General features: G+C 53.4%; 1 pseudogene; it reads left to right on the top strand.

Moving 5' to 3' along the window:
- Positions 1-24226, top strand: part of LOC138278712 (zinc finger protein 850-like) — a 195312-nt pseudogene that overhangs the window by 11071 nt on the left and 160015 nt on the right.

Raw genomic sequence — 24226 nt, 5'->3', positions numbered from 1 at the left:
AGCAGATAGATCTAGGGTTCCCACTGCCACCACTGGGTGCTGAAGAAGCGGCCTCCTCCCAGGTACTGCTCCTTTGGGGAAAGCCTGCCCAAAGATATGAGAGTCATCCCCTTCCAGACATGTCTGTGCTGTTAATGGTATCCTTAGCTGCAGAGTCTACGTGTCGTGGATTAGGTGACTGGGCTGACATGGTGAGCTGAACGTCCACCGTTATCGGCTCACAGTCCTGCTCCGATGCTGGAGGGTAAGTATAAGTTGACAGGGCCCTCATACGGGCTGGCTAAATGGGATGGGATACTTTTGCCTACTTAGTGAGAGAAGCCTCCAGCTTGGCCAACCTGTTGTGGCACACCACGAAGGATGTTGTAATGAAGTTCTCCAGTCTGCTAAAGTAAATTGCAAGAAAATCACCCACAACCTCAAGAGGCAATGCAGAACATTTTGGTGACCCAACACTGGCAGCTTTCTTCTTTTTCCTGGTAAGCTGGAGGCCGGAGGTGAGACAGAACTCATAGCTGGGAGTTGTTGGATGATGGCTTCAACTGCATGTGGGTAGTGACCTGGATGTCACATTTGACTTGGGAACATCCCCTACAGGCAGTGTCTTAACACTGGGGAATTTGAGTGTTGAATGTCAACAGATGCACCCAGACCCAGCTCCTCTTCAACATAACTGATTTCGCTAGTTATTCCCTGTAGGAAAGTACCATCTTGCCTAGCATGTTACCCCCATATTTCACTGTATATATGTTGTTTTAGTCTATGTGTCACTGGGACCCTGCCAGGCAGGGCCCCAGTGCCCATAAGCATGTGCCCTATATGTGTTCCCTGTGTGATGACTAACTGTCTCACTGAGGCTCTGCTAACCAGAACCTCAGTGGTTATGCTCTCTCTGCTCTCCAAATTGCCACTAACAGGCTAGTGACCAATTTCACCAATTCACATTGGCATACTGGAACACCCATATAATTCCCTAGTATATGGTACTGAGGTACCCAGGGTGTTGGGGTTCCAGGAGATCCCTATGGGCTGTAGCATTTCTTTTGCCACCCATAGAGAGATCTGACAATTCTTACACAGGCCTGCCAGTGCAGCTTGAGTGAAATAACGTCCACATTATTTCACAGCCATTTACCACTGCACTTAAGTAACTTATAAGTCACCTATATGTCTAACCTTCACCTGGAGAAAGGAGTGGGCATCAGCCCCTTTGAACTCCTCTTTGGGCACCCTGTAAGAGGTCCTCTAACACTTGTAAAGGAGGGTTGGGAACAACCTTTAAAAGCTCCCAAACAAGACATAGTGAACTATGTACTCGGCCTAAGATCCAGAATGGCAGAGTACATGAAAAAGGTCAATAAAACCCTTCAGGCCAGCCAAGAGCTCCAAAAGCAATGGCATGACCAGAAGGCTGTTCTGATTCAGTACCAACCAGGACAGAAGGTGTGGGTATTGGAGCCTGTGGCCCCAAGAGCACTCCAGGACAAATGGAGTGGACCCCATCTAATTGTTGAAAAGAAGGGTGAGGTCACCTACTTGGTTGACCTGGGCACTGCCAGGAGTCCCCTTAGGGTGCTCCATGTCAACCGCCTAAAACCCTACTATGACAGGGCTGATCTCACCCTGCTCATGTCCAACTTCTGGTGCTTCACAGGGGGGGGGACTGGCTGTGCTGTGGCTCCGTGCTAGTACGGAACCTATGAGTTGGAAGGGGGGGATGGTGGGAAATAGGTTAATGGTGGACAGGAAAAGTTTTTTGGAGACACTTGGACGGGTAGCTGGAGGGGGTTTGGAAGTGGAGGAAGAGGTGGTGGTTGTAGGAGGTGTAACTTTTGTGGATTTGGGTGCAAGTGCATGGGCTGGGGGCTGTTGTGAGGTGGATGGCTGTTGGGTGGGTGTGTGCCTGCGTTTGTGTATCTTCGGAGGGGGCGTCACAGACACACTGGGAGAGGACACAGGAGACGTGTAAATGGTAGTGGGGGTGGTGACTGCACGTGAGTGGGGTGTGGTGGTGGGTGTGCTGGTGTGGGACGTAGTGGCTGTAGTGGTAGTGCATACAGGTGTGAGTGTAGACGAGACTGGGAGGGAGGAGGGAGACGAGGAGGAGGGAGACACAGTGGAGGCAGTGGAGGCAGTGAATGTTGGTGTGTCTGCATGTGTGTGATGTTTGCGTGAGTGCCTGTGGGAGGTGTGGTGCTTATGTTTGCCTGAGCTTCCCCTGTGTGGTGAGGTGTGTGCAGGCTGGTCTGATGGTGTGCTTGGGATAGGCTGGGGTACAGGGGATTGGGTCTGGGTGGAGGAAGTTGGAGGGGGGAGGCTAGATCCAGGGACAATGGCTGCCATCAGTGCTGAGGCCAGAGTTTGCAGGGTTCGATGAAGGGCAGCCTGACCAGAATGAATGCCCTCCATTCATTCTGGTCAGGCTGTTGCAATTCCCTTTCTACACCCTGGATGGCATTCAAAATGGTAGACTGCCCAACAGTGAGGGACCTGAGGAGGTCAATGGCCTCCTCACTGAGGGCAGCAGAGGTGACAGGGGCAGGGGCTGAGGTGCCTGGGGCGAAGGTAATGCCCACCCTCCTGGGTGAGCGGGCACGGGGCGAAGGCTGAGGGACTGCTGGGAGAGCAGTGCTGGTAGGGGGAGTGGCGGATGTACCTGTAGAAGTGGGGTTCACAGATTTTGCCGCCACCACAAGGGAGCTCCCATCGGAGGAAGAGTCAGGTCACTGGTTGCAGATCCTGTGACCGCCGTGGTGCTCTCCTCGCCCTCCGTCCCACTGGTGTATTCTGAGTCCGTGGTGTGGCCCTCCATGGCCATGTGGGATGCAGCTCCCTCGTGCTCCGGTGCCACTGTACCTCCACCTGATGATGCTGATGCACACAAGAACAGGGAGACCACAAAAAGGGGGGGACAACAGAAGAAAGATAGGTTGAGTGCATGGCTTACCGCTACCGTTGGCGGACAATACAGACACAACAGCCCCCTGCACTACGTCACGCTGTTGGGCTCTACAGATGCAATTACTGGGATATGGCCTACATGGCTATGGACGACATCTGCACACATAGATGACACAGGGGCATTAATACCTGTACTTGGCACTCTACAGAGTTGGGGTGGGGTGCCACATGGCATGCATTACGGAGGGGCCTAGCCTACGGAACTCGTTCTGGCCTAGGGAAACCCACAGCCCTCCTCCCCCACCCAGACACCTTCACTGCACGCTAAGTCCGCTGATTGATGTTGTACTCACCCCCTTGTGTCTGCTGTGATGCCCTCAAGCGCCCATCCAACTCAGGGTAGGCCACCGCCAGGATCCGGAACATCAGGGAGGTCATGGTTCGACAGGCACCCCTGCCACGTTGGGAGGCCATCCCCAGCTGAGCCTCCGCCGTCTTCTTGCTCCAGCGGCGAATGTCCTCCCATCTTTTCCGGCAGTGGATGCTCCGTCTGTTGTGTACCCCCAGGGTCCGGACGTCCTTGGCAATGGCACGCTAAATATCCTTCTTCTGGTGGGCGCTGACCTACATGACATGTACAGGGGAAGAAGAGAAGTCATTACCAACTGCACCGTCTAAGTGAGTGGCCCACATCCCTACCCTTGCCATGTGGCACATGCACACACAGTCCTTCATGCATACAGAACTGTGCCCCCTTCATTCTTACAACCAGCCCTCTCCACACAGGCATAGCCCATACAACGTGCTCCCTGTGTACTTACCTGTTAGTCTGGAGGACAGTAGAGTAGCGTGTACTGGGGGAGGACCCCGTCAACGAGCTTCTTCAACTCCTCTGCAGTGAAGGCAGGGGCCCTTTCCCCAGACGCACGAGCCATTGTCTCTTCCAGACTGAGGTCACAGCAGCACTTGCAGTGTAGGTCCTCTCCTGTCGAAGATCAGGTATCGAGTGATTGAACAGATAGAAAATGGTGGTCACTTCTGCGGCGGTCACGTCCGCGGCGGTGCGTACCATCACCGCCGGCGTACATCGTCATTGGCTCCTGAGACCCATAGGGTCCAATGTTAACCAATGCAGCATTGCGCCGCGGTCTTCGACCGCCAACCGCGACGGTGTACAACACCAGCGCAGTTACCTCACATCCCATTGTCCCAGTTTATAGGTCAGGCAGCCGCCATTTCAGGGGCCCACATGGCTTAGTTACCAACTGCGTCACACATACCTAGGCCTTGTCTCCCAACACAAATACAGGCCACATTTTGTGTATGAATGGTGTTCTGTGTAGACTGTGGGTACATACCTCTGAGTAGGTTTACTCTGTGGTCGCTGTTGTCCTTCCTAGGCACCGTCCGCTGGGACATGTGAGGAGATGGCGTAATCCTCCTGTGTACCGACCGCTGGTGGACCTGTCAACAATGGAGGAAAGACATTTGATCATCACCTACAGGTTTGACGGTGCCACAATCCAGGAACTGTGTGCCCAGTTGGAGCCTGACCTGATGTCAGCAATCCGACATCCCACAGGAATCCCCCCTCAAGTGCAGGTGCTATCAGTGCTCCATTTCCTGGCAAGTGGGTCATTTCAAACAACAGTGGCCATGGCATCAGGGATGTCCCAGCCTAAGTTTTCCATCATGTTATCCAGAGTGTTGTCTGCCCTGCTACATCGTTTTCCCTCAGGTGGAGGATTTGCCTACAGTGAAAGGTGACTTCTATGCCCTTAGACATATCCGCATCATCATAGGTGCCTGTAGACGGGTCTCTGAGATCTTGTCTCCTCCTTCCGTCACCAGGAACCTCTCCGATAACCCCGCACGTCATTTCCGCGTTCCCATGTTACCATGGGAACGCTACAGGACGCGTCGATACGGCCTTCCGGCGGCGGGACGGAAATACGAGGACGGGCTCACAAGCAGCGCGAGAGGACACCGCGGAGCAGAGAGCAGCAGACGGAGAGCGAACCGCGGGCGAGGAGGACGAGAAACGATCCTTTGAAGAGCACGAGAGGACTGACGCCAGTTCCAGTGCGGTACCGGAACAGAGTAGCAGAGGATCCCGCCACGACCCAGGAGGGTCGTGGCTTACTAAGGTATGGTCCCTCCTGGGGACAAGGGATCCTACAACTAAAGGGGCACCGGGGAAGGATCCAGGGGAGGTGGGAGAGGGAAAAGGGAGGGTAGCTCACCCTAATTAGGAAATGTATTTCTTCCCCCCTCTAACTGGGAGCACTAAGATCTACAATAGGCACAAATAGAACTTATATTGTTGTCTCTCACAGTTACCCTGGCGTACCCTCACTCTCTGGCCCTCTTGGAAGCCCTTCCCCTCCCATTCCCCTAAGGTAAACCCCAGAAATAAACCCCACTCACCTTTGCGTTTTTCTGTTTCCTTTTTCCGGTCAACTGTGGTGGAGCCTCCAGAACCCAACAACCACCGACCTAGAGAGGAGAGAGAAGGAAACGAGAAAGCGCAACAATTGATGGAGAACTGAACCAATACCCCAAGAAACCATAGAAAGTGTACTGGACTGTATTTCCCTCCCCAAAGTAACGGAAAAATAAAATATTGGTTTACTTACCTAATTACGCAGTCTCAGCCTTGTTTGTACCGCCAAAACCTGCCACAGTGGTGTCAGAAGTGGGATCTCCTTTCCCACAGGCTAGTTGGCGGTATAGACAATGAGTGACAAACCCACCCTGGAGGACATGATTAAACAGCCGGCGGATGGCCAGCGTCATTTACAACTAGTATGGGAAGCACATCAACGGGAGGCTAAGAAAGACAGAGAGGCCCTACAATCGGCACTAAAAAGCCAAGCCACTATCTTGGCAAACAACCAGCTTGTTCATGAAACTGTGCTGCAGAAATTAACAGACACCATAGCAGCCAGTAAAGTACACCCCAATGTCCCTTGTTCCGTTTTACAAAAATTCCAGGAAGGGGAAGTCCCAGACTCCTTCTTTACCAACTTTCAATTGGTGGCTTCCTCCGCTCAATGGCCGGAGGACCGATGGGGACAATACATCGCACCACTACTCACGGGGATTCTACAGACGGCCTACCAAGCTGTTAATCCCGGAGGTACCACCCCATACAAGGACATAAAAAGGAGAATCTTGGAAAGGGTTGGTCATGATGTAGAGTATTATAGACTGAAATTCCGAAAAGTGAAATGGGGGCAGAATGAGGACCCTCGTACCTTTTACTTCCGGGTTAAAGATTTAGCACTAAAATGGTTGGGCCCTATAGGAACTAACAGGGAAGATGTCATAAAAACAATTATTCTTGAACAGTACCTGGATTCCTTACCCTCCAGTACGAAAAATTGGATTAGACAACATCCCAAGGTGGATACGGAACTTGCTATAGATCTGGCCTGTGCTTACCACCGGTCTACAGATGTGAAATTCCTACAGTCCAGACCCACCCTAAAGCCCACCACCCCACCGCCAAAACCAACACCGCGGTATCTACTGGAAGACGATGGGACACATAAACAAGGGGAGGGTCATCCAATGCATTTACCCCAATGCTTTAGTTGTGGAGAATGGGGATATAGCAAGGGTATGTCCCAGGAAAACAGAGGGAGCTGAACCCATGGAGATAGGGGTTACCCGACGCAGGGTGTTATGTACGGGAGTCGGGAATGCGAAATTCAAACAAGTCATAAAAGTAAACGGACGCTTCCTCTCTGCACTCATTGATTCGGGTTGTAGTCAATCCGTAATCCGAAAAAACCTCATAGATCCCATTGACATAACCTCAAGCCAATGGGTCACTATTTGTTGTATACATGGCGATAAAGAGCAATATCCCCTGACAATAGTCGAGCTAGAATGGGGTGAATATCACGACTTCCTCCCCGTGGGGGTCATGGACCAATTGATTGAAGACTGTATTATCGGGACTGATTATATCCGGTTCCAGCATCTCCTAGACCGAACCCAAACCCAGAAAGAGAACCCAGAATGGTGGAATGAAGCTCCATTTTCCAATAGCTTCATTGAATGCCCCCCAAGCCGCAGAAAACTCACCCGAAGTGAGAAAAGACATGAGAAATTGAAATTTCAGGAAACCCGAGAGGATTCAAAAACCAAAAGGGTAGCAGAAACTAGTAACGCTCCAGTAAGCTTCCGAACCTGTCAGAGAGAAGACCCTACCCTCACTCATGCTTGGAGAACAGCTAAAACTGAAGTCATGGATGAGGTGGGTCCTTATTTCCTAGTCCAGAAAAAACTTCTTTATAGGATTACCACAACTACCACAGGATAAAGTAAACAACAATTAGTAGTTCAAGAATTGTATAGGAACCAAGTACTCTTCCTAGCACATAACCAGCCAGGAGGGGGCCATTTTGGTAGGGAAAAGACAGAGGAATACCTCCTACGGAAGTTTTATTGGCCGGGGGTTTATGCCCACATTAGGAGGTACTGCTTACAATGTCCCAGGTGTTAGCTCACAGAACCAGGTATGCCCAGGAAAGCACCATTACAGACTCTACCCATCATTGACATTCCTTTTAGAAGGGTGGGTATGGATTTAATCGGCCCACTGCTTCCATCATCCAGGGGACACACATACATTCTGGTCATAGTAGACTATGCAACGAGTTACCCTGAAGCCCTTCCCTTATCAAGTATGACTACCAAAACGTGGCACAAGCCATGATAACAGTGTTCACTAGGACAGGGTTTCCCCAAGAGATCCTCACTGATCAAGGCACGCCGTTCATGTCAAACCTGATGAAACAAATATGTAGGTTATTGGGAATTACTCAAATAAAAACGTCGGTGTTTCACCCCCAAACGGACGGTTTAATGGAACGCTATAACCGTACCATAAAGACACTGTTGAGAAAAATAGTAGACGAATCTGGAAAGGATTGGGATCAAAAGTTACCCTTAGTTCTTTACGACATCCAAACACAGGAACAGTCCTACACTGGTCATAGCCCATTCGAATTGGTCTTCGGAAGACAACCACGTTGTCTTCTGGACATGGCAGCTGAAACCTGGGAAGAGGAAGAAGAGGAGGGGAAACCATTGCTAGAATATGTCCATAAGCTCAAAACCCACTTACAAAATCTATGGGAGGATGTACGGCGACACCTCGGGAAAGCCCAAGACAATCAAAAGGGTTATTACGACATAGGTAGTAAGTTACGTACATTTCTCCCGAATGATCAAGTCCTTATTATGCGACCGACGTCTGAACAAAAACTATTAGCTCGATGGCAGGGACCCTATAGGGTTATTAGAGCAGTCTCCCCTGTCACATACCTTATAGAGCTAAGTGTCATCCCCAAAAGAACCCAAATTTACCACGTAAATCTCCTAAAGAAATGGGAAACCGTAGAAAAGTTAGATACACAAACAGGGATGGGGTGCTTTATATCTCCATGCAAAGAGATAGATCTAGAATGTTTCCCCTTGGAAAGACAACAGACAGAGAGTACTCCCTGTATTAACAACTCTCTAACTGAAACTGAGAAGGGACAACTGTCCGCCCTGTTCAAACAATACTCGCATTTCTTTTCTGGCATACCTGGAAGAACCTCCTTGATCTATCACAAAATAAAAACACCATCAGGACAGACCATCCGACTACGACCTTATCGCATTCCCGAGGCTAGGAAACATGTAATTGAGGAAGAGATAGAGAAAATGAGAGCCCTAGGAGTAATTGAACCCTCTGTTAGCCCTTGGAATTCTCCAGTAGTTCTAGTTCCAAAACCCGACGGGTCTGTCCGGTTTTGTATAGACTTCTGCAAACTCAATGACATATCCCTATAGACACATATCCTATCCCTCGTGTAGATGATGTCTTAGAAAAATTAGGGAGAGCTAAATATCTGTCCACATTGGATCTAACAAAAGGGTACTGGCAAATTCCACTTGCTCCTGAAGACAAAGAGAAAACGGCCTTCTCCACACAATCCGGCCTATATCAGTTCACAGTTTTACCTTTTGGTCTTCACGGGGCTCCTGCTACCTTTCAACGGTTGATGGACAGGTTGTTAAAACCGTTCCACACCTTTTCAGCAGCCTATTTAGATGACGTTGTCATTTATAGTGATACCTGGCTAAATCATCTCCAACATCTCAAACTGGTTTTCACTGCCCTTGCGGAAGCCGGTCTGACGGCTAATCCAAAGAAGTGTGTCTCAGGGAATACAAACATCTCCTACCTAGGTTATATGATAGGTAATGGGACCCTTCAACCACAAAAGAATAAAATTGAGGCCATACTGCAAGTCCAAACCCCAAAAACTAAGAAAGAATTGCAATCCTTTTTAGGATTGGTGGGCTATTACCGTAGATTCATACCAAGATACTCCACTATCGCTGCCCCTCTTACTGATCTACTGGCCAAACACCGCCCCAACACGTTAGCCCCGTTTTCAGACTCTCAAAGGTCTAGCTTTGAACAGTTAAGGACGTCCCTTACCAAAGATCCAGTATTACAATGTCCTGATTTCTCTAGACCATTCCATCTTTATACTGACGCTTCTAACATCAGTCTCGGGCTGTGCTCACTCAACCTGATAACGAGGGACTTGACCACCCAGTTGTCTTTATCAGTAGGAAACTTCTTCCACGCGAATGCCACTACCCCACCATTGAGAAAGAGTGTTTAGCCATTAAATGGGCAATAGAGAACTTGCATTATTACCTTCTTGGCAGACCTTTTGTACTGTATACTGACCACGCCCCTCTTACGTGGCTTGCTTCCCACAAGGACTCCAATTCTAGAGTATTAAGGTGGTTCCTTGAACTCCAGCCTTTTACCTTCCAGGTACGCCATGTCCCGGGATCTCAGCAAGGCCCCGCAGATTACCTGTCCCGGTTCCCTTCCTCCTCTTCGCTGCTCGACCAGGACCGTTCATGGGATGGGGTGTGTAGACGGGTCTCTGAGACCTCGTCTCCTCCTTCCGTCACCAGGAACCTCTCCGATAACCCCGCCACGTCATTTCCGCGTTCCCATGTTACCATGGGAACGCTACAGGATGCGTCGGATATGGCCTTCCGGCGGCGGGACGGAAATACGAGGACGGACTCACAGGCAGCGCGAGAGGACGACGCGGAGCAGAGAGCAGCAGACGGAGAGCAAACCGCGGGTGAGGAGGACGAGAAACGATCCTTTGAAGAGCGCGAGAGGACTGACGCCAGTTCCAGTGCGGTACCGGAACAGAGTAGCAGAGGATCCCCCCCCCCCCCACAGGAGTGAACAGGTGTACAGGAACCGGAAGAGTTATCATTCCATGAATGTACAGATGGTATGTTTGGCAGACCAGTACATCTCCCAGGTAAATTCTATGTTCCCTGGCTCTGTGCATGACGCCTACATCCTGCGGAATAGCAGCATCCCTTATGTGATGGCTCAACTCCAGAGGCACCGGGTGTGGTTATTAGGGGACTCTGGTTACCCCAACCTGTCATGGCTACTGATCCCAGTGAGGAATCCCAGGACCAGGGCAGAGGAACGCTACAATGAGGCCCATGGGCGAATTAGGAGAGTGATCGACCACATCTTCGGGCTCCTGAAGGCCAGGTTCAGGTGCCTCCATATGACAGGTGGTTCCCTATTCTACTCACCAAAGAAGGTGTGCCAGATCATCGTGGACTGCTGTATGCTTCACAACTTGGCTTTGCGACAACAGGTGCCTTTTCTGCAGGAGGATGGTCCACATGACCATGTTGTGGCAGCTGTGGAGCCTGTGGACAGTGATGAGGAGGAAGCAGAGGAAGAAGACATTGACAACAGGGACTCAGTCATCCAGCAATATTTCCAGTGACACACAGGTGAGAAAACATTCCTGCCTACTACAAGTACTTTAACACTTCTACCTCGATCCTGTCTGTCGATTTCAACCACTACATGGTCACTGAGTTGTACATTTCCCTTGCGGTTTCACAGGTGTGGTTTCCAACGTGTGTCATCTGCTTAGATTCCTCATGGACTTGAGATGTGTGACATAGGTATGTTGACATTACATTTGAAAAAGCATTTTGTCACTGTTTATTGAAGTGCTCAATATTGGAAGAGGGTTGTAAAATGGTGAGGAGTGATGGTGGAGGAATGTCCATGGCAGAGTCCAGTCTATTAGTCTCACAGGTGCATTGCCCATATGGGCATTTGAAGTGGAGCTGGGGCAGTTTAAGTATGGACAGGGTGACAAAGTGGTACAGTAGGATGACAATCAGGGTGGTCTCATTTCTTGGCGGGGGTCTTGGCATCGTGCTCTGTCTTGTTCCTGGATCTCAGGGACCGCTTGCGGGGTGGTTCTCCGTCTGCAGGGGGTCGGGTGCTGGTGTGGTTTTCCTGTGGCGGTGCCTCCTGTCCACTAGCGCCGGCGGAGGTGGTGGGCAGTTCATCGTCCATGCTAGTGTCAGGGGCCCCTTGGAGTGCCACAGTGTCCCTCCTGGTGTTAAGTATTTCCTTCAGCACCCCTACGATGGTGCCCAGGGCGAAGCTGATGGTTCTGAGTTTCTCCCTGAACCCCAAATACTGTTCCTCCTGCATGCACTGGGTCTCCTGAAACTTGGCCAGGACCGTTGCCATCGTCTCCTGGGAGTGGTGGTATGCTCCCATGATGGAGGAGAGGGCCTCGTGGAGAGTGGGTTCCCTTGGCCTGTCTGTCCCCTGTCGCACGGCAGCCCTCCCAGTTCCTCTGTGTTCCTGTGCCTCCGTCCCGTGGACAGTGTGCCCACTCCCACTGCCCCCAGGTCCCTGTTGTTGTTGGGTTGGTGGGTTATCCTGGGTTCCCTGTAGTGGTGGACACACAGCTGATTGACATGTCCCGGGGACGGAGGTATGGGCCCGCTGGGTGGGTGCTGTGCTGGTGTTACCAGAGGGTGGAAGGTCTGTGGTGGGCTGTGCTTGTGTGAGGGGAACCGACTGTCCCGAGGCCCACGATGGTCCGGGCTGGTCATCAGGTTCCAGTTGGACAGAGCTGCTGTCATCACTGTGGGCCTCTTCTGTGGGTGGGGTGGAGATGTCTGGACCCTACTGTCTGGTGACCTTGGGTAGTGGTCCTGCAGGGGTGGAAAGGCATGATTATTGCATCTGTGTGTGTCATGGTGTGCAATGGGTGGGTGAGCGTGTACCCCAGTTCTAGCATTCCTGTGTGGGGGCTTGTGTGATGATGGTTGAGGGGGGTGTTATGGGTATGTACAGTGGGCATGCATTAGTGATGGGTGTCCATGCTTTGTTATGCCATGCAGGGCTTGGTGTTGGGATGTGTGGTTTGTGTTATTAGTACATTTTTGAGGAGTTGTAGTGATAGGGGAGGAGGTGAGGGTGGGGGTCTGTGATAGCATGCAGGTAGGGTGGGGGATATGGTAGTTAAAGGTTTGACTTACCGGAGTCCATTCCTCCACCGACTCCTGCGAGGCCCTCAGGATGCAGAATCACCAAGACCTGCTCCTCCCATGTTGTTGGTTGTGGGGGAGGAGGTGGGGGTCCGCCGCCAGTCCGCTGTACCGCCAGGGGGTGTCTTGAGACCACGGAACGCACCTTCCCCCGTAGATCGTTCCACCTCTTCCTGATGTCGTCCCGATTTCTTGGGTGCTGTCCCACTGCGTTGACCCTGTCGACTATTCTTCGCCATAGCTCCATCTTCCTAGCTATGGAGGTGTGCTGCACTTGTGATCCGAATAGCTGTTGCTCAATCCAGACAATTTCCTCCACCATGACCATGAGCTCCTCCTCCGAGAACCTGGGGTGTCTTTGCCTTGCCATGGGGTGGTGTGGGTGATGTGTGGGTTGGTGTGTGTTGTGCTGTGTGGGTGATATTTAGTGGTGTGTTGTGTGAGGTGCGTGGATGTTATGTGGGTGATTGTGTTGAGTGCCTGTGGCTGCTAGTTTGTGGATGCTGGTGTCTCTCTCTGGCCTTCTCTCTGTAATAGTGATCGTAGGGGTTTGTGGGTGATGTGGGTGTGTGTTTTATATTGTATTGGGTGTGTGGGAGTGGTGTGTGTATGTGTATCAGGTGTGTGTATTTCAAATTGTCCAATGTGGTGGTGTTTTGGAGATGTGTGTGTATTTTGAGCGCGGCGGTGTGTACCGCCAATGGAATACCACGGTTGAAAGACCGCCGCGTGGATTCATGGGTCGTGATAGCATGGGCGTATTTCTGTTGGCGTGACGGTGGAGCTTTTGTTTTCGCCAGTTTATCACTGACCTTTGGTGTGGCGGACTTGTGTGGGTGTCTGGATTTTGTCAGATTTCGAGATGTGGGCCGTAATAGCTGTGGCGGAATTCCGCGGCCGCGGCGGTGTGTTGGCGGTCTTCTGCACGGCGGTAAGCGGCTTTTACCGCCAATGTTGTAATGAGGGCCTATATCTTTCCTTGACGAACTGACAATCCCGAAACTAGATTCTGGCAGCAGGGAATATTTAGACCAAGATGCCCAAAAGGTGCTTGTTTCCATAAACTGGACGTACCTTTTTCAGGTTCTTAGACAATTTTGATTTGGTCCAGTCTTTTGTCGCTTGGTGAAGCTATTGTACAAGAACCGACAGCAGAGGTGATGGTAAACAAAGTCTTATTGAATACATTCACACTGGGGGGAGAACCTAGACGGTGGTGCCCCTGACTCCCTTCTGACTCTCTTCTGTTCCCTCTCTGCTTGGAGCCACTAGACTATTGGCTGCAGGTCAGTGGAGATGTTGTGGGTGTCCCAGAGGTGGTGGGAACACCAGAAAAGGTATCACTGTAAGCTAATGACATCCTGTTGTACATTTCTGATCTCAAGATGTCCAGACCAGAGGTCCTCTCAGTGTTCCACAGTTTCAGAAAATACATAGGATATAGGATCAACTGTGATAAATCAGTACCAAATATAGCAGGGAAGTGGAACAAAACGATTCCAGTCCCTCTTGATGTTAAAGTCTCGACTGAGGGGCATGGACGTCATTTAGGAGACGCTAGGGGCCGCAGCTGCAACCCCTGCCTTCAAAAGTGGCATAATTAGTGCCAGGAGCAGAATGACAGTGTGTCCTTATGGACAGCTGAGGCTCCTTTCTCGTTGTTTTCTCTCATTTTTTATTACACTATTAGTAAATAAAGTTTAATTATTCTCTATTAGTGTAATAAAAATACAATTAGTTGGACCATGGCCCTCCCTGGCAGCTGAGGTAAGTAAAACATGCTTTTAAATGCATGTTGTGTGTGTGCTTGAGGATGTGTGTGTGTTTGTGTGAGAGAGTGTCTGTAAGTGTACATGTGTGTATGTGTAAAGCCTGTGTGAATGAATTGAAGGTCACAGAGCATGTGATGTCACTTCTGCCATGGTTGCTGAATTGCCGTTCATGCTGAGGAGTTCTGCTGCTTGGACATTTAAATGATGCCCTGCTAGTCTCTCTTCCTTGAGGCACTTAGAGGTGGCAGCCGAGGATGCCAGGTGGACGTGGACAGAGGAGTTGGCTCCCACTCGTTATGATGGGTAGGACAGAGGACATCTCTTTTTGAGGTGCCCACTCGGCCCAGGTTCTTGTAGTAATACCCACCGGCCTGTTCCGGGATCATTTTTGACAGAGTGGATGGAACTCTACATACATCACCTGCGAATGGGGACACATCATGGACTGCACTGCACACGCTTCAAAGACTGGTACCCAATAGAGGTATGTCTCTGCTGGGCATATTACTTGGGTGTGTAGCCACAGGCAGTACATGAATGTAGATTTGTTCTCAGAAATAACCCCTATGTGCGATTAGACCTGGATGGTAGCCACTGCATTCATACACTACATATGTGGTTACCACTGAGGGCCGCACTTCTGGGGCTGACCAAGGCGTCTCTGGAGGTATGGGATGAGGCCACCAGATATGTGTGGTAGCAGAGCAGCTCTCTCAGGTCACTCGCCTGTGAAAAGGCACATGAGGGAAGTGCGGAAACTGACAGGTTTTCAGAGATAGGACCAGATAGGCATCTCCACATTGGGGGATTTGGTCAGAGGAGGGGAGCTGATAACATTTCACAACCTGCAAGAAGAGTTCGACCTGGATCCCTCCTTAGAGTGTAAGTACCTACGAGTAAAACATGCTTTGAGGGTGGAGTTGATACACTGAGTGGACCTGGAGGATGGTAGCTGTATTGAGAGCAGAATAGTGATGAAAGAAATGACCAGTAAGGCAGTCTCCCACACATACCACACACTTATTGATAACAGATCAAGTAACCTACACAAACTCCGGCCCGGATAGGAAGCAGAAGTATGCCAAGTGATGGATATAGACAATGGACTGCACTGATGTACCCACAAGAGGTTGCAATTAGTTTATTTTATGGATTTAGTTTATGGATTTAGTTTATGGATTTGTAAAGCGCGTAGCTACCCTAGGGCATCCCAGATACGTGAAAGCTCCTAAGAAGGAAAAGAGTGAAGAAGAGAAGGAATTAGTTCAAAGAATTAGCAGCAAAAATAATTGTTTTTAGTTTCTTCCTAAATAGACGTTCGGAAGATTCATGGCGAAGCTCTAAAGGAAGGGAGTTCCATAGCCGAGCAGCTCACACCGAGAAGGAATTACCTCCCCAGGATCTCTTAAATCGTGCTATGTGGACTTACCGGGAGGTGGATGAACGCAGAAATCTAGCGGGCATAAATAGAAGAGCAATGTCTAAGAACAAAGGGACCCCTATCATATAGGGCTTTATGGACCAGACATAAGGATTAAAATTGAATGCATTGTTTTATAGGCAACCAGTGGAGTGCTGCAAGTGCTGGCTTCGCAGAAAGATGCCTGGGTAGATTAGTGAGCAATCTTGCTGCAGCATTCTGCACAACTTGGAGTTGGAGTATCACATTGGCCCTCATTCCAACCCTGGCGGTCGGTGTTAAAGCCGCGGCCATACCGCCAACAGGCTGGCGGTCCAAAAAATGGAATTCTGACCCTGGTGGTTACCGCCAACAGAGACCGCCGCTTCAACAATCCGACCGCCACGGCGGTACAAACAAACAGCCTGGCGGTCACCGCCAACAGCCCGGTGGGAGACGATGTACCGCCTACCCGATAACGACCCACCAATCCGCCACCTTTTCCGGGGCGGGAGCACCGCCGATAAAAACACGGCGGAAACAGACTACAAACGGGAAAACGCTCACCTCAACACACTCCACGCGGAATTCCGAGAGCATGGAACCCGAATTACAGGTCATCCCCGCACTCCTATACCTGCTCCTCTTCCAGGAGCACGCCCGGCGGCGCGGAAGACATCGGTGAGTACTGCACCTACGACACAGGGGAGGGGAAAAATTACGGCCACACACCCACCCACCCACACCACTACAACACACACATCAATGCATTCCCACAGATCACTGTCACAACCCCCAACACCCCCCCTTACGAAATAATGCAAAGACCAAAGGAAGAGATCTTAAACAGGCAGATATATTTAAAAATGTTATCGAAAATTCTAAAGAAATAAATAAACTATGTACAAAATATATACAGCTACTAATTGTAGTCCAACAACTGTCCGTGGACCACAATGGTCCAGAGCAAATGGGCAAGGCCCAGTCCCACGACAAGACCTCCACGGAGAGAACACTGCAGGGGCATCAGATAGAAAAAAGGACAGGCACCTCAGGGGGAAGGGAAGGGGGGGCACCTCAGCCACTTGAGTACACGACGCCAGATCCACGAGGGGACTCCACGACCACTGGCCCATCCTGGGGAGTGCAAAGCCACAGTCACAACAGTCCATACAGTGGGTGGCCTGCCCACTGGGCCATCCTGGGGAGTGCAAAGCCACAGTCCATACAGTCCATACAGTGGGTGGCCTGCCCACTGGGCCATCCTGGGGAGTGCAAAGCCACAGTCCATACAGTCCATACAGTGGGTGGCGTGCCCACTGGGCCATCCTGGGGAGTGCAAAGCCACAGTCCATACAGTCCATACAGTGGGTGGCCTGCCCACAGGGCCATCCTGGGGAGTGCAAAGCCACAGTCCATACAGTGGGTGGCCTGCCCACTGGGCCATCCTGGGGAGTGCAAAGCCACAGTCTCAACAGTCCATACAGTGGGTGGCCTGCCCACTGGGCCATCCTGGGGAGTGCAAAGCCACAGTCTCAACAGTCCATACAGTGGGTGGCCTGCCCACTGGGCCATCCTGGGGAGTGCAAAGCCACAGTCCAAACAGTCCATAACAGACTCCACTGCCACTGGAGGAGGCATGTTGCCTAGAGGACATCCTGCAGCCCTGCCCGAGACAGATCCTGCCCTGCCACGTCTGCCAAAGGGCCAGCGGTGCTTGACTTGAAGGGCCCAGTTCAGCGGTGCTTGCCCAGTTCAGCGGCGCTTGCCCAGTTCAGCGGTGCTTGCCCAGTTCAGCGGTTCTTGCCTTGAAGGGCCCAGTTCAGCGGTTCTCGCCTTGAAGGGCCCAGTTCAGCGGTTCTTGCCTTGAAGGGCCCAGTTCAGCGGTGCTTGAAACGGCGGTCCCCAGCGGAGCGGTGCTGGAGACGGCGGCCATTCTATGGCCAACTGCTCATTGCCTGGTGGTGCCATCCTGGGCAGCGGGGATGGTGCTCCTTCAATGCCCACCTGGGCTGTGGGTGGTGGGGCCCTCCTGGCCAGCTGGGCTGGGTCCTCCCTGGGCAGCGGCTATGGGGGTGGTGGGCTCTCCCTGGGCAGCTGTGACGGTTCCTCCCTGGGCAGCGGCTATGGGGGTGGTGGGCTCTCCCTGGGCAGCTGTGACGGTTCCTCCCTGGGCAGCGGCTATGGGGGTGGTGGGCTCCTCCTGGGCAGCTGTGACGGGTCCTCCATGGGCAGCAGGCCTGCTGCCTGACTTCTCCGCCTTGCTGCCCTTGCCCTCCTTAGTCGGGAGTCTGTGGCCCTTTCCTCCCTTTGGAGCTGTGGCTGGTGCCGGTGGCTGGCTAGTGTCCTGGGGGGATATAGAACCCGGGCTCCTGCGGCGGCCCTTCCGCCTTCTGCTCCTCTTCCCAGGGGGTGGGCTGCCTGTCCCCTTGCTGCTGGGCGAAGATCCAGACATGCGGGCTGGTGGGCTCCAATACCCCTGCACCCTTGTCAAGGGGGCTGCAGGGCTGGTGGTGGCTGAGGTGCTCTTTTTACCCCGACGAGAAGGGGGGGGGGCTCAGGGTCAGGAAAGAAGTTAGCAGTAGCGAGAAAGATTTTTTTAGGACAATGGAGAGTGATAGGTACAGTGGGAATGGGAGTGGAGGGAGAGGATGTGGTTGTAGGTGAGTCACGTTTGCTGTCTTTGGGTGCAGGTGCAGGAGGGATAGGCTGTCGTGAGGTGGATGGCTGTTGGGTGGGTGGGTGGCTGCGTTTGTGTGGTGTGGAAGAGGGGTTGACAGACACAGTGGGAGAGGACACAGGGGACGTGTAAATGGCAGTGGGGGTGGTGACTGCACATGTGCGGACTGTACTGGAGGGTGTGCTGGTGATGGAAACACTGGCTGATGGTGAGGTGAATGAAGGTGTGAGTGTAGACGGCACAGGGAGGGAGGAGGGAGACGAGGAGGTGGGGGTCACAGAGGTGGTAGTGACTGTTGGCATGTCTGCATCGGAATGTTGCTTGTGTGAATGACTGCGTGATCTGTGGTGCTTATGTTTGGATGAACTGCTCTTGGGTGTTGAGGTGTGTGCAGGCTGGTCTGATGGTGTGGGTGGGACAGGCAGAGTAACAGGAGACTGGGAGGAGGGAGTTAGTAGAGGGAGGCAGGAGACAGGGACAATGGCTGCCGTCAGTGCTGAGGCCAGAGCCTGGAACGATCGCTGATGGGCAGCCTGACCCGAATGAATGCCCTCTAGGTACGCATTGCTGCGATGAACCTCCCTCTCCACCCCCTGGATGGAATTCAAAAGGGTAGACTGCCCAACAATGAGCGTTCGGAGGAGGTCAATGACCTCCTCACTGAGGGCAGCAGGGGAAACAGGGGCAGGGCCTGAGGTGCCTGGGGCGAAGGAGATGCCCGGCTTCCTGGCAGAGCGGGCACGGGGCGAACGCTGAGGGGCTGCTGGGAGGGCGGAGATGGTGCGCTGGGTGGCGGCTGTACCTGTAATGGCGGGGGGCACGGATGTTGCCACCACCGCAAGGGAGCTCCCTTCCGAGGACGTGTCCGTGTCGCTGCAGGCTCCAGTCGTCCCCGTTGTGGAGCTCCCCTCGCCCTCCGTCTCACTGGTCCAGTCAGACTCTGTGGCATGGCCCTCCTGGGCCATGTGAGATGCAGCTCCCTCCTGCCCCGATGCCACTTCTCCTCCGCCTTATGATGCTGATGCACACAAGCACAGAAAGACAAACAAAAAGGGGGGGGAGAGAGAAAAATAAAGAGATTTTGAGTACATGGATCACCGGTACAGTTAGCGGACATGACAGACACAGATGCCCCCTGCACTAAGTTGCGCACTTGGGGTCCGCTACGCATTCCGTGGAACTTGCCCTACACGCCTAGAGTTGACAACTGCACCCATGGATGACACGGCCCAGGGATGGCTGTACTGGCACACTACTGAGGGTGGTGGCTGGGGACACAGGGGCTTACGGGGGTGCCTAGCCTACAGATATCGCCCTGGCCTAGGGAGACCCACAGCCCTCCTCCCCCACCCAGACACCTCCACTGCGCGACAAGAGAGTAGATTGTGCTTGTACTCACCCCCTTGTGTCTGCTGTGCTGCCCTCACGCGCCCATCCAAATCAGGGTAGGCCACCGCCAGGATCCGGAACATCAGGGGGGTCAGTTGACGGCAGGCACCCCGCCTACGTTGGGAGGCCATCCCCAGCAGAGACTCGGCGGTCTTCTTCGTCCCGCGGCGGATGTCCTCCCACCTCTTGCGGCAGTGGGTGCCCCGTCGATGGTGGACCCCCAGGGTCCGGACTTCCTTGGCGATGGCACGCCAAATCCCGATCTTCTCATGGGCGCGGACCTATGTGACACGTACAGGGAGGGAGAAATACCACGTTCAAGTTTGTCTGCATTTTCGTTGCCAGTGGCCCAACGCCCCCCATCCCCGCCATGCCCCCCGCCAGGCCCCCCGCCAGGCCCCGCCAGGCCCAACATGCCCCCGCCAGGCCCAACATGCCCCCCGCCAGGCCCCACATGCCCCCCGCCAGGCCCAACGCCCCCCATCCCCGCCATGCCCCCCGCCAGGCCCCCCGCCAGGCCCAACATGCCCCCCGCCAGGCCCCCCGCCAGGCCCAACATGCCCCCCGCCAGGCCCAACATGCCCCCCGCCAGACCCCACATGCCCCCGCCAGGCCCAACGCCCCCCATCCCCGCCATGCCCCCCGCCAGGCCCCCCGCCAGGCCCAACATGCCCCCCGCCATGCCCCATCCAGGCCCCCCGCCAGGCCCAACATGCCCCCCGCCAGGCCCCACATGCCCCCCGCCAGGCCCCACATGCACCCGCCAGGCCCAACATGCCCCCCGCCAGGCCCCACATGCCCCCCGCCAGGCCCAACATGCCCCCCGCCAGGCCCCCAAGCCAGCCAGTGGCCCCAAATCCATATTGAATTAAACTCACTTGTTGGTCTGGAGGACCGTAGAGTAGCGCATACTGGGGGAGGACCCCATCCACAAGTTTCTCCAACTCTTCTCCAGTGAAGGCAGGGGCCCTTTCCCCAGTTGCAGCAGCCATTGTCCCTTCCAGACCGAGGTCACAGCAGCACTTGCAGTATAGGTCCTCTCCTGTGAAAGTTCAAGTCGCGAGTGAATAAGTAGATAGAAAATGGCGGTCACGCCCGCGGCGGTGCGTACCGCGGCGGTGCGTACCGCCACCGCCGGCGCCCTTCGCCATTGGCTCCTGATACCCATAGGCTTCAATGTTAACCAATGCGGCTTCGCGCCGCGGTCTTCGACCGCCTACCGCCACGGTGTGCCACGCCAGCGCATTGACCTCACATCCCATTGTCACACTTCACAGGTCAGGCAACCGCCATTTCGAGGGCCCACATGGCTCAATTTCAACTGCGTCACACAGGCCTAGGCCTTGCATAGCCACTCATACACGCCATTCACTGCATAGAGAATCGTTTACTGTGCAAGCTGTGAGTACGTACCTGTGGGTTGCTTGACTGTGTGCTCCATGTTGTCCTTCCTAGGCACCGTCCGCTGGGTTTGGCGAGGAGAAGGAGGAATCCTCCCGTGTACAAACCGCTGGTGGACCTGTCGACAATGGAAGCACGCCACATTATCCTGACCTACCGGCTTGACCGTGCCACTATACATGAACTTTGTGCCCAGCTGGAGCCCGACCTGATGTCCCCCATCCGCCAACCCACAGGGATTCCCCCTCTGGTGCAGGTCCTGTCAGTACTCCATTTCTTGGCAAGTGGGTCATTTCAGACAACAGTGGGAATTGCTTCTGGGATGTCTCAGCCCATGTTTTCGAAGGTGTTATCCAGAGTGTTGTCTGCCCTGATGAAATACATGAGGAGCTACATCATTTTCCCTGAGGTGGGCGAATTGGCTACAGTGAAGGGTGATTTCTATGCCCTTGGACATATTCCCAACGTCATTGGGGCAACCTGTCGTGGCTACAGTACCCCAGTGAGGAATCCCCGGACCAGGACAGAGGAACGGTACAATGAGGCCCATGGGCGTACTAGGAGGGTGATCGAACGCACCTTTGGCCTCCTAAAGGCCAGGTTTAGGTGCCTGCATATGACAGGGGGATCCCTAATGTACTCACCAAAGAAGGTGTGTCATATCATCGTGGCCTGCTGCATGCTTCACAACCTGGCTTTGCGACGCCAGGTGCCTTTCCTGCAGGAGGATGGTCGAGATGGTGGTGTAGTGGCAGCTGTGGACCCTGTGGAGAGTGACGAGGAGGAAGACGACGGGGCTGAAACAGACAACAGGGACAGAGTCATCGAACAGTACTTCCAATAGGACACAGGTAACAATTCAAACCTTATTTAGTAAATGTATAATACTCTACTGCATCTCTGCTGCCTGTCTATTTGCCCCAGTGTATGATGACTGAGTTGTGGCTTTTCCCTCCCTATTTCAGATCTGGGGTCCCCACTACGAGTCCTGTGCTTCGTTTGCCCATGGACTACAGCTTTGTGGCAGCGGTTTGTTGACTTCACTATGTACAAGGACGTATTTGCACTGTCATGTCAATTACAATATTTTGAAATCACAGCCAGACTCCTGATAGTTTTGTGCAAAACAGGTGTTTATTTAAGTGCTCAAAATGGGATGGGTGGTTTCAAGTGGGTGGGGGCTATGGTGAAGGAATGTCCATGGCAGAGTCCAGAGTAACAGTCACACAGGTGCATTGTCCATAGGCCTGTGGAGAGATGGAGCATGGGCAGTTCAAGGATGGACAGGGTGACAATGTGGGACAGTGGGATGACATCAGGTGGTATCCTTTGCTGGCGGGGGTCTTGACATCCTACTCTGTCTTCTTGCGAGATCTCAGGGCCCTCTTGCGGGGTCGTTCATCTCCTGCAGGAGGTGGGGGTCTGGTGGGCTGCTGTTGTGCGGGGGCCTCCTGTCCACTAGCGCCGGCGGAGGTGGTTGGCTGTTCTTGGTCCAGGCTAGTGGCAAGGGCCCTTTGTTGTTGTTGAGTGTCCGTCCTGGTGGTGATGAGTCCCTGCAGCAGCCCTACCATGGTGACCAGGGTGGGGGTGAGGGCTCTGATGTCCTCCCTGTACCCCCGATAGTGTTCCTCCTGCAGTACCTGGATCTCCTGGAACCTGGCCAGTACCGTCGCCATCGTCTCCTGGGAGCGGTTGTATGCACCCATGATGGTGGTGAGGGCCTCGTGGAGAGTGGGTTCCCTGGGCCCGTCCCCCCCCTGTCGCACAGCTGCCCTCCCAGTTCCCCTGTTTCCCTGGGCCTCTGTCCCCTGGACGGTGTGCCCACTACCACTGCCCCCAGGTCCCTGTTGTTGTTGGGGTGGTGGGTTATCCTGGGTGCCCTGTAGTGGTAGACACACCGCTGATTGACGCGTTCTGGAGACAGAGGCATGGGCCCGCTGGGTGGGAGCTGTGCTGGTGTTCCCAGAGGGGGTTGGGTCTGTAGTGGCCTGTGCCTGTCTGAGGGGAACCGACTGTCCAGAGGTCCCCGATGGTCCGGGCTGGTCATCAGTGTCCAGGTCGACAGAGCTGCTGTCATCGCTGACGGCCTCTTGGGTGGGTGGTGTGGAGAATTCTGGGCCCTCCGTGGCGGTGTGTTGGCGGTCGGGTCCTGCAGGGGTATAGAGGTATGGTTATAGTTTCAATGTGTGCCATATGGGTGAATGTGTGGGTTCCCGTGTCCCCAAGTGCTGGCATTCGTGTGTGGGGGCTTTGGTGAGGGTGGCTTGTGGGGGGGAAGTGTATATGCATTGGGCATGCTTTGGTGATGGGTGTCCATGCTTAGTGGACGCATGCAGGTCTGGGTTTTGGGATGTGTGGGTTGTGATGGTGAGACATTGGCAGGGAATAGGTGTGCTGGGGGTGGGGGTGAGGATGATGGTGGGGGTGAGGATGGTGGTGGGGGTGAGGGTGGGGGTGAGGATGGGGGTGGGGGTGAGGGTGGGGATGGGGGTGAGGGTTGGGGTATGAATTGGCATGCAGGTGGGGGGGGAGCAGTATTGAAGCTTCAACTTACCAGAGTCCATTCCTCCGCCGACTCCTCCGAGGCCGTCAGGATGCAGGATGTTCAAGACTTCCTCCTCCCATGTTGTAAATTGTGGGGGTTGAGGTGGGGGTCCTCCGCCAGTCTTCTGCACGGCGATGTTGTGCCGGGATACCATGGAACGCACCTTCCCCCGTAGGTCGTTCCATCGCTTCCTGATGTCTTCACGGTTTCTGGGGTGCTGTCCCACAGCGTTGACCCTGTCGACAATCCTTTGCCATAGCTCCGTCCTCCGGGCAATGCTGGTGTGTTGGACCTGTGTGCCGAAGAGCTGTGGCTCTACCCGAACAATTTCCTCCACCATGACCCTGAGTTCTTCGTCTGAGAAGCTGGGGTGTCTTTGGGGTGCCATGGAGTGGTGTGTATGATGTGTGGGGTGGTGTATGTGTAGTTAAGTGTGTTGAGTGTGGTGGTGTGTGTTGTTTTGTGCTTGGAGATTGTGTGGGTGATGGTGTAGTGTGCCTCTGTGTGATGGTGTTCTATGATCGCTGCTGTGTCTCTCAGTGATTCTTTTTGGATTTTGGTCGAAGGGGTTTGTGGGTGATGTGGGTCTGTGTTTTATATTGTATTGTGTGTGTGGGAGTGGTGTGTGTATGTGTATCTGGTGTGTGAAATTCGAATGGGCCAAAGTTGCTGTGTGTTGTTCGTTTGTGTGTATTCTGACTGCGGCGGTG

The sequence above is a fragment of the Pleurodeles waltl genome, unplaced genomic scaffold (assembly GCF_031143425.1).
Source record: "Pleurodeles waltl isolate 20211129_DDA unplaced genomic scaffold, aPleWal1.hap1.20221129 scaffold_54, whole genome shotgun sequence".
NCBI classification, from domain to species: Eukaryota; Metazoa; Chordata; class Amphibia; order Caudata; family Salamandridae; genus Pleurodeles; species Pleurodeles waltl.
The sequence above is the reverse complement of the archived record's forward strand: the minus strand, read 5'-3'. Positions and strand labels throughout refer to the sequence as shown.